Genomic DNA, 10,822 nt, shown 5'->3' with positions numbered 1-10,822 from the left:
CCCAGCCAAGTGTGTGGTTCCCGACCCAAAGTGCTGTCCTGGAGATCTTTCTATTTACCTCAACTACTGGCCTCTTGGGGAATAATTTCCAAAATCAATTCGACAAATGTTAGGGGAGTCACCAAATGCCTGGTGTGCGGAGAATAGAAACAGGAATGAGGCCCCACCCCAGCTTCCAGGGCCCCTTGTCTCTGCCAGGGAAACAAATCATCAGAATACACTGTAAATACATGCTAGACTGAGCAAGTGCTGTAATGACATGGAAGTCTTCTTTTTTTAAAGATTTTGTTTATTTATTCATGAGAGACCCAGAGAGAGAGGCAGAGACAGGCAGAGGGAGAAGCAGGCTCCATGCAGGGAGCCCGATGTGGGACTTGATCCTGGGACCTCGGGGTCATGAGCTGAGTCAAGGGCAGATGCTCAGCCGCTGAGCCACCCAGGGGCCCCAATATGAAAGTTTTCTTACAAAACAAAGTTAGGAAACAATGACTTTACTTAAAAAAAAAAAAAATTCTACATTGAAATCTTAAAACTTTCTGACGACCTCCAAGCTCTCCAGCTCTCTTAATAAAAATACTATTTTTGTTGACCAGCTATTAGGTACTGAACACTGTGCTGCTTCATAGGTAGTATACCTTATTTAGTCCTCACAAGCACCACGGTGATTATTTTTCATTTTACATACAGGGAATCTGAGGCTCCGAGAGTTTGAGCGACTTGCTCCAGGTCCCACAGCTGCTAAGTAGATAGAGCTGGTTTGGGCCCCCAAGGGCAACCTCTCAATCAAGACCCTCTAGAGCCCCTTTTCCCCCAATGCGACTATTCTTTGATCTTACTGGGGTCTCAGAAGCCTTGGTTTCCTTTTTTCTCGCCTTCTCCTGGCCATCATGTTTGCTTTCTTTACTCTGTCCTGCAGCCGTGCCAAAGCACTTGTAGGAACCCAACTGGTGTGTCGTCTGGCACTTGTTTTCCTTTGTACACATTGTTCCCACTGCCTGGAAGAGCCAAGTCACAGAGCCACCAAACCCATTTTGAAATATAACAGAGTGAAAGATAAGGAGGAACCAGAACAGTAGAGTATATTTGAAAAGTTGATATGTCACTCCCATAATACCAAAACAATTAAGGAAATAATAAAACTAGAAAATTCATGGTAGACTTTACCCACAAAAAGATCCTACTGGAAGAATTTGGGGAATACACTCTGCTCCAAGGTAGTTGTAAAATTCAGCTAATTTGATCCTGTATCATAGGACAAAGATACAGAGTTAATACCTCAAGATATTATTTCTTTTTTTTTAATTCTGTGCTTTTTTAATTTTTTTTTATTTATTTATGATAGTCACAGAGAGAGAGAGAGAGAGAGGCAGAGACACAGGCAGAGGGAGAAGCAGGCTCCCTGCACCAGGAGCCTGATGTAGGATTCGATCCCGGGTCTCCAGGATCGCGCCCTGGGCCAAAGGCAGGCGCCAAACCGCTGCACCACCCAGGCATCCCAAGATATTATTTCTTTTTTTTTTTTTAAGATACTATTTCTATATATGGCATTCTTTGACAAGGACACAAGATTTTAAATCCATTCTTAATGTAATATCTTTAAAAATAAATACATGAATATGTGTGTGTATATATATATATGTACCACACATACACTCTTAACCTTTTTTTAAGACTTTTAGTTTTTTTTTTTTAAAGATTTTATTTATTTATTCATGAGAAAGAGAGAGAGAGATTGGTGGAGACACAGACAGAGGGAGAAGCAGGCTTCTGCAGGGAACCTGATGTGGGACTCAATCCTGGGACTCCAGGATCACACCCTGGGCCAAAGGCAGGTGCTAAACTGCTGAGCCACCCAGGGATCCCTTTTAGTTTAGTTTTTTTTTTTTTTTTTTTTTAAGATTTTTTTATTTATCCATGAGAGACACAGAGAGAGAGAGAGAGGCAGAGACATGGGCAGAGGGAGAAGTAGGCTCCCCACAGGAGCCCAATGTGGGACTCGATTCCAGGACCCTGGGGTCATGGCCTGAGCCACAGACAGATGCTCAACTGCTGAATCACCCAGGTGCCTCAACCCCCTTTTTAAAAAATGTAATCTCTATCCCCCAAATGGGGCTCAAACTCATGATCCCATGACCAAGAGCTCAAGAATCTCATGCTCTACTGACTGAGCCAGCCAGCCAGCCCACACATACTCTTAAATAAAACCTAAGTCATTAAGCACATCCAGGGGTGCCTGGGTGGCTCAATTGGATAAGCCACCAGCCAACTCTTGATTTCAGTTCAGGTCGTGATCTCAGGGTTGAGAGATGGAGCTGTGTGTGGAGCCCCACATTGAGCATGGAGCCTGCTTGGGATTCTCTCTCTCCCTCTCCCTCTGCCCCTCCAGCCCCACCCCACTTGTGTGTGCTCTATCTCCCTTTCTTGCTCATTCTCTCTCTCTCTCTCAAAATATTAATAAATAAAATAAAATAAAATAAAATAAAATAAAATAAAGCAAATCCTTGGGGTTCCTGGGTGACTCAATTAGCTAAGCATCTGACTTCAGCTCAGGTCATGCATGATCTTAGTGTCTTGGGATCAAGCCCTGCATTGGGCTCCCCACTCAGTGGGGAGTCTGCTTGGCCTTCTCCCTCTCTCTCTCCCCCTCCTCCTGCTCATGCTATCTTTCTCTCAAATAAGTAAATAAAATCTTTAAAAACTTTTTAAAAAGCAAATTCAGCTCACAATATCATCAGTTTTTTTTTTTTAATTTTTTAATTTATATAGAGAGAAAGCACATGTGAGCCTGAGCAGGGTAAGGGAGTGGCAGAGAGAGAGGGAGAGAGAGAACCTTAAGCAGGCTACACAGGGCTCAATTCCACAACCCTGAGATCATGGCCTGAGCCAAAATAAAATGTTAGAGGCCTAACCGACTAAGCCACCCAGGCAGCCCATCATCAGTTTTCTAAACAACAAAAATTAAAATATACATATCAGATGCTATTAAGTCAGTATTTAGAGAAAAACTTGGGGGATCCCTGGGTAGCTCAGCGGTTTAGCACACCTTCCACCCAGGGCGTGATCCTGGAGTCCTGGCATCAAGTCCCACATCGGGCTCCCTGCATGGAGCCTGCTTCTCCCTCTGCCTGGGTCTCTGCCTTTCTCTCTGTGTCTCTCATGAATAAATAAATAAAATCTTTAAAAAAAAAAAAAAGACAGGGATATGTTTTACAATTTTGCTTATTTTATGAGATTAATATGTTTATTTTTTCCAGTTCTATTGAGGTATGACTGAAAAATAAAAACTAAAATTTAAGGTGTACAGCATGACATTTTGATATGCATATTCATTGTGAAATGATACAATGGTTTTCACTGTGTGTGCATCTGTGTAGTGAAAACACTAGAGATCTACGCTTAGTAAATTTGAAGTATATAGTCTATTATTGCTATAGACACCGTGCTATAAATTATTCATCTCATAACTGAAAGTTTGTTCCCTCGGCTCAATATGAGGTTTGTGTGGTTTTAATTCTAAAAGCTTGAGGAGGATAAGCAGAAGGGAAAAAATGTACAGGTTAATCCTGTTTTTGAATGAGGGTGTAACCCAACTCTGTTACACAGACACAACCAAGCCCTCCCCACCCTGTCTAAGCAGGTTTGTACCGCAGGCATCACAAGAGGCAGAGGGCCACTGCACTTAGGAGTAAATCAGATCATTATCTCAGTGGACTCCAAGAAGGCAGGGGATAGTATTCACCACCGGAAACCTTAAGCATGATGTGGTTATTTTTTTTTAACAAAAAGCATACATGTGTATAAAATGTGGCAAAACGTTAAGATATGACACAGGTGGGTGGTGAAAGCACTGACATTCATTACATTGTTACCCTTCCCACATGCTTACTTAGGAGATTTCAAAATAGGAAAGATTAGATGACTAAAATTATATATATATATAAAATATAAAAATACATGTATATATTTTATTATTTTTATTTATTTATTTATTTTATTTTCTTAGGATTTTATTTATTTATTCATGAGAGACACACACACAGAGAGAGAGAGAGAGAGAGAGAGAGGGAGGCAGAGACAGAGGCAGAGGGAGAAGCAGGCTCCCTGCGGGGAGCCCAACCTGGGACTCCATACCAGGACTCCGGGGTCACGACCTGAGCTGAAGGCAGATGCTCAAGCCCTGAGTCACTCAAATGCCCCTAAAAATATATATATAGGGATCCCTGGGTGGCGCAGCGGTTTGGCGCCTGCCTTTGGCCCAGGGCGCGATCCCGGAGACCCAGGATCGAATCCCACGTCGGGCTCCCGGTGCATGGAGCCTGCTTCTCCCTCTGCCTGTGTCTCTGCCTCTCTTGCTGTGTGTGTGTGTGTGACTATCATAAATAAATAAAAAAAAAATTTTTTAAAAAAATATATATTTTTTTGTAATTGTATTTTCAAAAAAAAAAATTGTATTTTCAAACCTTCCCTCTCATTAAGGAGGCCTTTTCCTGGTGCTCCTCGAGATCCAGCCTTAGCTTTTTCCGGCTCTTCTAGCCACTACCTTGACCGTCCTCCTTTCCCAGTGCCTCTCTCGACCTAGCAGTGATCTTGCTCTTTGGGTCCCCGGACGTTCCGGAACTCACCCTGGCCAAGGTCACCCATGAGGGGTCAAGGCCAGGGCCCTGTCCCGCTCCTTCCTCCGAGGCCTCACCTTGTCACCGCCTTCTGGCTGGTTTCTACGGGAAGGCCTACCCGGCTCTTGCTCCCGCCCTCTGACCAGGCCGCCCCAGCCCGCGTGGTCCTCGTGGGTCCTCGGAGGCCACCCTGTCACCGGCCGCCGAGCCGGGCCTCCCCGTCCGTGCACACCCCGCACGGCTGCAGCCTCTGGCCCGGGCCGGGCTCCAGGCCGCACCACCTGCCTTAGGCCCGCGTGTCACCTGCTAACGCCTTGCCTCGCCGGAGAACGGGGGACCTCTCCACGAGCTGGGCCACAGGGTTTGGGAGGCACTGAGCTGTTACCGGTCACCTTTCGTCAATCACCTGGGCTCCGTGGCGTCCCCACTCGGCTATGGCCTGTACACGAGAGAAATTCTGTGTGTTACAGACTAAACTGATGATCTGTGCCCGCAAGGCCACCCATCTCTCTAAACTCCCCGTGGTCGCGAGTTAGAATCCTGCAGCTGGCCAGCCCCCCCGTCACCCCATTTTCCGAGTCACATTCTGCAGGGCCGCACTGTTCCCAGCCCCGTGGGTGCTCAGCTCCACGGGCCCAGGCGCCCTGGGCTGACCGCAGTGCCCCCGCTCCCCTGCGACCTCGCCCCTAGGTCGCCCCTCCGGCCCAGCTCGTCCCCAGACCCCGGAGGCCTCAGAGTTGCCAGGGCCTGGGCAGGGGGAGAGCGGGGCCTGGGCAGGGGGAGAGCCCGCCGGGGCACATCCAGGGTGGCTCAGGGCTGTCCGACAAACTTCGCGCTCCCCACCCATGTCTTTGAAGTTGCAAGCGTTCCAGGAGGGATAGTGAGAGTCACCCATGGTGTCCGCCGTGCGGAGCTGAGAGCCAGGGCGGGGGACCTGAGTGGGGCCTTGACCAGGACACGACTGTCCGCCTAGCATTGTGCAAGACTTTGCAAGACCCCCGTGTTTCCTGCTGGGACTACCCGGTCCTCATGTGGTGGGTCTTGGGGCAAAGGCGGCCCTCCTGCTTCGTGCTGCAAGAGCTGCCAGTTGCCCACCCCAGGCCACCTCCCACCTCCCAGATCCTGGGCCGTTTAATCACGTCTCCCAGCCACTATGACCAACACGTTTATCAGGCCGTGAAACCCAAGCTCGGAACCCCGTGCTGCTCTTGGAAGCAAAGGATTTGGGAGTCACCTGAGAACCACTGTGATCTCTGGATGTGGGATGTCACGACAAGCACCCCTTCACCTTTCCATCCCCTCCCCACCTCTTCTAGGCCAGTGGTTCTCAAGCCCTGGTCCCCAGTCCAGCCGCATCCCCATCACCTCGGGAACTTGTTCGAAAAGCAAATTCTCAGGTGTCCACCCTCCGCGTGGCTTGCAGACAGAGGACGGAGGCAGGATGATTGATGATGGCCGAGAGGCCGGGAGGTCTCTGTAAGATGGGAGAACAGTTGCTTTTGGAAGAGAAGAGACCCTAGAGAGTCTTGACTCAGAGGATGCCCTGGGAGCCCAAACTGGCTCATCCACTTAGCAGCTGTGGGACCTGGAACAAGTCACTTACCCTCTGAGCCTCAGACTCTTCATCTGTAAAATGAAAAATAATAGGGTTGTTGTGGGGATGAAGGGACACACACTGCCCATAAGGCAGTTAGTGTTAATGTCTAGGACACCATAGGGAGTTGATAAAAATGTTATTTTCAGTACGGCAGCCCAGCTGGAAAGTTTGAAGGTGGTCTGAAAGATTTAAGCTCTCAAGTGGGGATGGGGCCCAGGAGACTGTTGTAACACAGCCTGCAGGTGATGCTGCGGCATCTCGCAAACCACGCTCGAATCACCTGCAGGGTCTGCACCTCCCATGCCCAGACTGCACCTCGCACCTATTAAACCGGGGTCTCTGGGGGTGAAGCCAGCCCAGGCCCCGGGATTTTTTAGATCTCCCCAGGTGGTTCCACTGCGCGCCCCGGCTGGAGAGCCAGCCGGGGAGCCGAGGCCTGGGCTCACGCTAGTAGAATTTAATAGCTAATCATTTACGGAGCATTTATAATGTGCAAGACGTTTACATGTGACCCTCCCAACCACTCTAGAACTTGGGCATTACTGCTCCCACTTTAAGGAAAGTAATATTGAGGGGATCCTTGGGTGGCTCAGGAGTTTGGCGCCTGCCTTTGGCCCAGGGCATGATCCTGGAGTCCGGGGATCGAGGCCTACGTCGGGCTCCCTGCATGGAGCCTGCTTCTCCCTCTGCCTCTCTCTCTCTCTCTCTGTGTCTCATGAATGAATGAATAAAATCTTTAAAAAAAAATCTGTGTATTAATTAAAATGTTGTCATGGTAGAAAAATATAGCCAAAAAGGGGAAAAAAAGGAAAAAGAAGTCAAGGAAAAGAGACAGAAAAGACAGCAGGGGTGGCATGGGAGAGAGAGAAACAGCTAAAATTCGGTGATAGGAAGAGAATAGGAGAAGGAAAAGGCAAATAAATAAAATCTGAGGCTTGGTGTGGGTAGAGGTGAGAGGCCGGGCCTTAGCCTCTGGGGAATCACTGAGACAGCATCACCACCCCCATCATCAACCCCGGTTGCCCCACCCCACAGATCTAGGGCTCTGTGGCCAGCCCTCCTCTCTACCCTTCACACTGTCCCACAGCCAGCAGCCGAGCCCCCAAAGTCAGGGAAATCTCAGGGGTGTGTGCCTTGGAATAGCTGGCTCAGGCCCATTAAGACGTCGCAGTGCTCGGTATCGAACTGAAGTTCCCCTTGATTCTCAATGTAGGAAACGTGCTGGGAGTTTGGTCGTTCTGGGGAAGCTGTTGCCCCGCCTGGTTTAATAACCAGGGTCAAATGTGGATGTAGCCCCGTCTCCAAGTCCCTCACTCAAGGAGCGATGAACCAAACTGAGGATTCCAAGAATAAGGTCGCCCGTCGCTCCGTCACGCGTGGGGAGGATGAATGAGGCGCAGGCAAGAAACAGAGACACACCCTGACTCATTCACTTTTTTAAATGGAGTTTTTATTGAGATAATTATAGATTCAGATGCAGTTGTAAGAAATTAAACAGAGAGAGCCTGTCTACCCTTTACCTAGTTTCTCCCAATGGTAACATTTTGCAAAACTGTAGTAAAATATCACAACCGGGATGTTGACGGTGATGGAGTCCATCTACCTAGATTTCTCCCCTTTTGCTTGTACTTGTGAGTGTGTGTGCATTTGGATCTATGCACTTTTTCACACGTGAAGTGTCCTGTCTCCACCGTCACGGTGCAGATATTCAGCAATTCCGGCACCACCAAGATGCCTTGGGTCGCAGCAGCACCCACCCCCTCCTGCCCCACCTCCTTCCATACCCAACCTCTGGACCATGAGGTCTTGAAGACTTCGTCATTTCAAGAATTTTATGTAAATGAGATCATAGACTATGTCAACTTTAGGGGCTGACAACCCCCCCCCACGATTCCCTGGGGGGCCATCCCGAGTGGGCCAAGTAGCCATCGTTTGGTCCCTCTCATGCGCTTTTTTGCTCGGTGGATGTGAACAAGTCGCTTAGAAGGCTGTACTTTCCTACCGGAAGCACCTTTGGGAATGGTCTTTACCCTTCTAAGCCTTCATGTATTTGTCTGTTATGTTTCTTTATGTTCTGTTTTGTTGTTGTTTCATGTTTTTAATCGCGGGAAGTTGATAAGAGCACGGTTTCTCCCAGGACTGATATAAAGATCAAATGAAGTAATGAACCTAACAACGCATTACGGCCTGCCAAGTGATGTAAAGCCGTAAGACATTATTATAATTGCCTCTTGGAAGGAAGCTTCTATTTTAAATTTTGTTTTCCCTGCTTCCAGACGTATCAAATTACTCCCATTTTGGGATTTTCTTCCTGCCAGCTGAACTCCAGGGGGGACTTGGTTTAACTTTCTGGGCTCCCTTGAGGATATTAATAACCAGGGCAGAGAGGGAGAGAGGTGGTGGGGTGGGGAGTGAGCTAGGGGGAGAGAGAGAGAGAGAGAGAGGAGGAAGGATATGGGGAGAGGTTCAGTGAGCCCGAAGGGGGACGGAGGAGTGCAGAAGGCTTTCAGGGCTCCCTCCCCTCCAGCATCCCCAAACCTGTTCTCAGGGCAGAGCACCCAAAAGTCCATGTGCCATTTACCCAACACTGTCAAAATTGCTGAAAAAAACTCCACTATCCAGTACAAAACTCAATTCCAAAAAATAATAATAAAAAGAAATAAAAAATAAAATTCCACTGGGGCAGGAAAAAATTTCCTCTGATCACAGCCACGATCCCCATCCGTGAAAAAGAGCGGGGTGTCTAAGACTGGAAGCCCGTTTCTGAGTTTGTTAACATCCGTTTTGTGTTCTATTGAAGTTCAGCAGAAGACAAGTGATAGCAAGCTCTAGAGGCTGACAAAGACATTTAGGGGAGAGAAACATAAAACTTAAAAGTTCTGTCTATTAACACCTACCCTCCTACACTGCCCCCCAACTAGGAGAAGGTATTTCTTCTGTTTTGGTGGGACTATTCCTGCCCAGCTCCCCTTCTAGACTAATGAGCTAAATCAGAATTACTGAAGGAGCTTTTTTAAAATATAGATTCCAATGTCAATGATACCTCAACAGAAACCAAAATTAAAAAAAAAATATGTAGATTCCATTAGTAAAAACTAAATTCAAAACTAATGACAATAAAACAAACAATAATAATTTACACCCATAGGTATTCCGATTCCCACTGCTAGGAATTCAGTAAATCTGGGAGGGGACCGGAAACTTGTGTTTATTTTTTAAGTTCCTAGGTGACTGTGACGTTCACCCAGGGTGGGAACCTCCTATTTCTAGTGCCCCTGATGGACCTTTTCTGACCTCCCCGGGTCTTTCTCTCTCCCAGAAGGTCTGACCTCACACAAGTTTTCCTTTTTACCAAAAGCTCAGGCCTGGTGGGTTTTCAGCTGCACTCCCTGGACCCACCCCTGTCAAGGTCACCGTCCCTTCTCCCTCTTACTCAGCAGCTTCGGCCTGGGCCGCACCCTCTCCTGGCTCTCGGTTTCTGCAACGCTGGGCCGGCTCCCTCCTGGGCCCCTTGGCAGGCTCCCCTCCCATGCCTCACCCCTCCAGTTCCCTTTCTTGGGGCTCCTGCTGGGCTCCCTGCCTGGTCAACACTCTGTCCCCACAAGATCCTACTTGGCAGATGGCTTTCAAGCCGTTCAGATGTTGTGCTCCCTCTGGCAGCACGTGTATCACCCAAATGCAACGGCATTGACCAGTCACATCTCCTCAGCTTCCAGAACTGCCTACTCCATTGACTATCTACCAGGGAGGCCCAGGGTGGGGGGCCTCAACAGTGGAGCCTTGCCCTCAGCCCAAGGCGTGACCCCAGGGTCCCAGGTTCGAGTCCCCCATTGGGCTCCCCGCAGGGAGCCTGCTTCTCCCTCTGCCTGGGTCTCTGCCTCTCTCCCTGGGTCTCTCCGGAATAAATAAGTAAAATCTTTTTTTTAAAAATGCATTTTTTTCTACTAGGCATCCCAATCTTAACATGTGCAGAATGGACCTCTCCAGTCCCAAGGCCACCAGCTGGTTCTGCAGCCTCCCTCCGTTCGGTTACAGCCCTGCCGTGCACACAGCCTGGGAGCTAATCATCCAACACTCACCTGTGCCTCCGTTTACCTCCGCGTCCACCTGCGAAGCCGCCTCCGGGATCTCACCCCTTCTGGCCATCTCTCAGCGACTTCTCTGACCACCATCAGATGATGGTCTCTCTCATCAGACGTGATGGCAGCTGGGGCGCCTGGGGGCGCTCAGCTGGTTGAGCAGGGCCTTTGGCTCAGGTCGTGATCTCCAGGTCCTGGGGCGAGCTCCAGGCTGGGCTCCCTGCTGGGAGGCTGCTTCTCCCTCTCCCTCTCCTTTCCCACTGCTTGCGCTCCCTCTCTTTCCCTCAAATGAATAAATAAAAAAAATCTTAAAAAAAAAAAAAAAGAAGTGATTGCAATCGCTCCCTAATTGGTCTCTCTGCTTCCACTCTTCCCTCCCTAAAGCTGATGCTCTACTGAGCATTTTTAAGAATGTAAATGAGGTCAGACAACTCTCCTCTTTAAACCTCTCTATTGACCTCTCACTGCAAATAGGGTAACATCCAACTCCTGATTCTGGAACTTACAAAGTCGAAACGGCACGGTCCTGAACC

The 10,822-nt window shown here is 48.6% G+C and overlaps 1 long non-coding RNA gene across 1 annotated transcript; it reads left to right on the top strand.

The window, feature by feature from the left end:
* The first annotated feature begins 9,689 nt into the window (after nucleotides 1-9,689).
* Nucleotides 9,690-10,578, top strand: LOC125754006 (uncharacterized). Its single transcript, XR_007407161.1, has 2 exons — nucleotides 9,690-10,026; nucleotides 10,159-10,578. It is a non-coding gene; the product is annotated as an uncharacterized LOC125754006 (long non-coding RNA).
* The last annotated feature ends 244 nt before the right edge of the window (nucleotides 10,579-10,822 follow it).

This window comes from Canis lupus, chromosome 29 (assembly GCF_003254725.2).
Source record: "Canis lupus dingo isolate Sandy chromosome 29, ASM325472v2, whole genome shotgun sequence".
Classification (NCBI taxonomy): domain Eukaryota; kingdom Metazoa; phylum Chordata; class Mammalia; order Carnivora; family Canidae; genus Canis; species Canis lupus.
The sequence above is the reverse complement of the archived record's forward strand: the minus strand, read 5'-3'. Positions and strand labels throughout refer to the sequence as shown.